Below are 5,585 nucleotides of genomic sequence, written 5' to 3' on the forward strand. Positions count from 1 at the left end.
ATATATATATATATATATATATATATATATATAAAATCTGTTCTGTCTGTCTGTCTGTTTGTGCACTTACAGCTCGAGTGTTCATCCGATCGCGTTGAAATTTTATACATGGATACATGAGAGAGCGGGGCGTTCCGTAATCTAAAAAGATTTTCAAAATTGTTAATTTCAAAGTGAGAATCGCTATTTTTGTAATCTTTTTATCCTGTTTGTTCCGCCATTAAAAGCAACGTGTTTGCTCAGACAGCCAGTACATACCATTTCGCTAGCAACAAGGGGAGTACAGGATGACAGTCAAAACCGTCATTATGCTCTCTCTCTTCTTTCCTCTCTCTGTCTCTCTTATGATGTCCGATTCCACTTGAAATTATATATATATATTGTGCTAAGATACGTTATCAATCAATTATCCTTATTGAAAAGAAGCAGTCAAAAGTAACCACCACATGCAATCACCAAACATATCCACTACTTAACACCGTCCAACTTTGGGGTAAATAATCTTAATCTTTAGTTACAGTTTCTCATTCATAATAGGCAGAATTGTCGGGTTAAGACAGTAGGGTATTTTGAGGGAGATTTGGCTGCTATTTCTACCAGGTCTAGCTACCATGTAGAGGTCTCCTTCATTGGCTCATACATACATATATACATAAAATCGAACTAAAATACTTAAAGCAACAGTCGTCAAATACAAAAGCCAAGGTCCATGCAGTGTCATGGGCCAAATAAATTTCCAACTTCTTGCCTAATGCGAGCCTAGAGCAATGTCTTATATCTTACACTATTTCAGTATTATTATAATTTGAGATAATACTTTCAGTTTGAAAGAAGCCTGTCCTATATATATATATATATATATATATATATATATATTCCTTATGCATTCCAAAACCGGGTTACAGATTTTGACGTATGGGGTTTCAAAAGATTCAGTACTATTTCGGCTACAAATTAAACTTAATTTCCATTCACATATTTGCATTTCAAAAATTTAACATTATAATCTTTTCCATAAATCAACTATCGTAAACATTTTATACGATGACGTCACATTTTCTAAATGTGTGTGTACCTTAAAACACATCAATTATCACGACACACACCTTCACTCATTCACTCTGTCTCCCTTTTTCACTCTCTTTCTCTCTCTCACACACACGCGCATGCATGCGCGCGCGCGTCCATTTCATATAGACGTACATACATCTTTCACTTTCTTTCTCTGTCATTTTGGGAGAACTTGAAAAAGATCACGTAGTTTCAGTTGAATAATTGGCAAGCAGGCTTCGTTCAAGCTTCGTTCACCGCCATCTTTAATAGCTTGGGAAGGCCTCAAACTCACAAATGGGTGCCTCATGAAGTGTTTGAAGCCAACTGCAAATACCGAGCAGACTTCGGCTCTTCTCTTCGTTCTCGTGGGACAGAGAGGTGACCGGTGATGAAAAATGGGTCCACTACCAAAATGTTAAGAGTCTTAGACATTGGCTTGGTGAGGGGGAAAAGGGCCCAACCACAACCAGAATGGGAACTCCATGTGAAGTAGGCTCTTCTCTCTGTTTGGTGGAATTCCAAAGGAGGCACCCACTTAGAGTTGCTACCAACTAATGCAACAATCAATGCTCAAATCTACTGTCAGCAATTAAAGCGTTTGCATGCTGCTTTGAAGATCACGTCACTGAAGATCAAGGAACTTGGCTGGGAGAAAATTGTTCAACCGCATTATTTCCCAGACCTTGCTCCTTCTGATTACCATTTGTTCCGTATTTTACAGAATCATTTGGATATATTAACGCACGAAACAACCGAGTAAGTCGAAACTAACCTTTTAGAGTTCTTCTCTTCGAAACCGAAATAGGATTTCACTAATGGGATTAAAAAGCTTACGACTAGATGGAAAGGCGTCATAGATAATCATGGAGACTATACTGATGATTAAAGTTCATTAAAATGTAAGATTCGATCGCTTGTTTTCCTTATTTAAAATCTGGACATTACTTATGGGATGATTTGATAGTTGTAGACTTGAATTTTGGATTTTATGGATTCAGTAGGCTAATCGTTATTGATAAATGAAAACCTTCAATCAACAACAAACAAAGATTGCTTGACGTTAATTGGCTGATATAGTTGTAACAAATCTGCGCATGTCACGAAACTTCTCATCTCTTTATTTTACTGCAGGTTAGTTGTAAGAACATTCTTCCTGTCACACTTGCCGTTAAAAAGTCAGCGAACCAGTGGTTGGACTGTAGAAAACCTGTGATTAATGATGCTATTGTTATTGTTTACATATCTCGATCAGCGCTGGATTAACTATTAGGCAAAATAAGTACGTGCTTCGGGCATCAAGGGAAGGGTGTGGGCACCACAGAAATGGTTAATGGTTTACGGCACAAAAGAAATCACTTTAAACTTGCTGAAATAATTTTCTAAGTGTTTTATACGATTGGGAATATAATTTCGAAGTGTTCATGGTACCATTGTGAGGATCCTATCAAAGAGTTTGCAATTAAACAAAAGTAGGAGAAAACTTTTCAAATATAAATAAAGTGGAAGGGGACAAAAATAAACATTATTTCCTATCTTGCTGTTAGTTTTGTTTCATTTTGAAAAATAAAAATTTATTTTATGGTTTATAATTGATTTTATTTAGAATTACATGCATATGGGGGCAGCAAAATCTTCAAAGTGCTTAGGGCCTCTCTGGGTCTTAATCCGGCCCCGACTTTGATATATAATTAATAAATAAGATAAAGAATACTTAAGGAAGCGGAAGAAATAAAACATGGAAGAAAATTCCAGAGAAATCAAACAATGTCGGTACCCTGTTCCTATCAGTACTCTCAGGAAAACCTATAGAACTCTTTAAAAGGATAGTCGTCCTCAAGCTTTTGAAAAGACATCAACATTGATTTCTAAAGATGTGTTAAAAGACGATGTTTATTTGGTGTAGTGAAGCAGTTCTACTGGTAGAGTGAAATATATATTCTAAAAGAGAATCGCAAGAATATCCGTAGTGAAAAGAAACGAAAGCAAAGTTATGTGGCATCTTGTTCTTTGCCACATATGGGCGTTCCCAAATAATTAATTTATGGCATTTGCCCGAATTCTTTTGATAAAAAATTCAAAGAACGAATTCCTTGAACAATAGGGGAATGAAGAATAGTTATTGTGTACTAGCTATAATGTGATTAAAATTATTAAACGTTTCCGTGAGTTTCAGGGATTTGTTAAGCTTGTATTTAGTTCCGCAAACTGTTGTGTTATATAAATGTCTCCCTTGATAAGACGCAATAATTTTGAAATCGATTCGTACTTCTTCAATCATAAAGGATGTCTGAATATTCGAGATAAGAGAATGTCTACAGTAACAGAGAAATTATCCACTTACCTCAGCGAAGCTATCAGCGCCAGTGATATTACACAGGCGGTGATTAAGCGATAAAACTCTTCAAATACTCAAAGTACATTATAAATGAACACAAAAAAGAACACTACAAAAGATTTAAAAAATGGAAATGTACTGAGAGCGAGAGAGGGAGAGAGAGAGAGAGAGAGAGAGAGAGAGAGAGAGAGAGAGAGAGAGAGAGAGAGAGAGAGAGAGAGAGAGAGAGAGAGAGAGAGAGAGAGAGAGAAAGAAAGAAAAGAGCGGTGAGGAGGGATACTTCGCTCATCAGGTTGAGTAAAAGAAACAAATTTATAAGTAATTATTGTCAAATTGTTTATCAGATCGCCAAGAAGTGGTGAAGAAAACTGAGGCTCTATCAAAAGAAAGGGAAAAGATCCAACAGGCATATTTGCATAACCAGTTCTAATAGATCCCATCTCGAAGAGTGGAATTAGTCGATGAAGTGTTAATCGGAATATAAGGAAATTAATTTTCATAACAGTACAGACACTGAGGATGTTCCTCTATATGAAAAAAAAATGATTGAATGAATGATATTAAACTTATTTTCGTGTTTCCAAGTTTTCGAGTCTTGTTTGTATTTATTCCAAATATGTTTGTGTATATTTCGGGGTGTAATCTTGTGTTATAATATCCCTCACAGATTACAGTACACACACACACACACGCACACACACACACACACACACACATACACACACACACTTTATTTGTCGGTTAATAAGGCAGTCAATGGTTTGATGTGAAGAGCTTCACATGAAACAATTGGTTGCCTTGTTAACCCACAAATAAAGAATATTTATCCACAAATCCGGTGTTGAGCACTCGTTCTCATTGTAGTATGTGTGTGCGTGCGTGCATGTGTGTGTGTGTGTGTGTGTGTGTGTATCTGTGTCTGTGTGTCTGTTTGTGTGTGTAATATTTTGGACTAATGGATATATGTTGGTCAGTGTGTTAATGTGTCGTGTAAAGCAATGGTACGGTTTAGGCTACCTTGGCGTCACCCCCAGTTGGGGTGTATTTTCGTTGGATCTACTTCAGGAATTTCGCAGTGTTAGTTGAGATCATAATAACTGATTAAGCAGCCAGTAGGTGGATTTAGTATTTGTCTTTATGTATGGATGTATCTGATGTGACCCAGACTGCAAAATAGATGCAACACAACATGATGCACAGAATCCCACCCATAAAGGCCAGTAGCAGGATGGGTCGAAACGACAATTGTACAAAATAAAGACTAATACCAAATCCATCTTCTGGTAACATAATCAATTGTGTGTGTGTGTGTGTGTGCGTGTGTGTGTGTGTGTGTGTGTGTGTGTGCGTGCGTGTGTGTGTGTGCGTGTGTGTGTGTGTGAATTGTGATATGTCAGGTTACTTGTGAGGTCTCTCATGAGTTCTACTGGTAACATGGAATCCAGCACAACCTATTGCATTGTCGGGTCGTCGGCGACTAAATAAGCACATCCCACTAAGCTTCCCTAGTGAGGAGGATCGCTAGAAACCCAGCAGGACTAAAAACAAGATCTGTCAAAAGGACAGATGAACCTAGTGTAAGGGCCCATGTTATTGCTAGATAGTCGTTGAACATAGTGTAAGTTCAACGACTATCAAGGAATTGCAAGAGCCCTCAAAAATTCCGGGTGGGTGTCCGGCATACTGGAAGACTACTGGGGTGAGGCACCCCTAAGTTTTTGCTAAAGCATGTCTCTAGGAAAAGGTCACTCTGATATAAAACCAAATGTTCAGGGAATGGCATTGAACATTTTGGGAGTTTTTTACTTACGCTTAAGGTTATAGCGCTCCCATATTCCTGAGTCTGCGACCCATATTAGCACTGGATATCTTACCCTGGCCTGTCTCTGGATCAGGTCAGTAGAGTGGAGAGAGTTTGTGAGGTGCTGTGCAAGCCCCATTAGACCTAAAACTTTAGGTTATACCATCGCCAGTGACGTCACTATCCGATACCAGGTCATGTAGGAGAGCGCCGCAGCAAGCATGGAAGCCGTGGACATGAACCCGGATGAAGCCGACTGTGAGTGCAATAACCTCATGCTCGGGTATAGCTGGCATTTTGCAAGGGCAATGGTCAGTGATGGTCTTCTTCGGTTATAAGTGGACAGCTATCACCATATATGAATTGCATATATATATATATATATATATATATATA

The 5,585-nt window shown here is 38.0% G+C and overlaps 1 long non-coding RNA gene across 2 annotated transcripts in view; it reads left to right on the forward strand.

The window, feature by feature from the left end:
- The window catches only part of LOC106870716 (uncharacterized), an 8,231-nt gene extending 4,256 nt beyond the window's left edge, over positions 1-3,975 (forward strand). Inside the window, exons 2-3 of one of the 2 annotated variants that reach the window (XR_001409558.2) lie at positions 1,775-1,952; positions 3,733-3,975. This is a non-coding gene — a long non-coding RNA (uncharacterized LOC106870716). Of the gene's footprint in view, positions 1-1,774; positions 1,953-2,184; positions 2,373-3,732 lie in introns of those variants that run through there. The other variant, XR_001409559.2, reaches the window with a different exon arrangement.
- The last annotated feature ends 1,610 nt before the right edge of the window (positions 3,976-5,585 follow it).

The sequence above is a fragment of the Octopus bimaculoides genome, chromosome 17 (genome assembly GCF_001194135.2).
Source record: "Octopus bimaculoides isolate UCB-OBI-ISO-001 chromosome 17, ASM119413v2, whole genome shotgun sequence".
Taxonomy (NCBI): domain Eukaryota; kingdom Metazoa; phylum Mollusca; class Cephalopoda; order Octopoda; family Octopodidae; genus Octopus; species Octopus bimaculoides.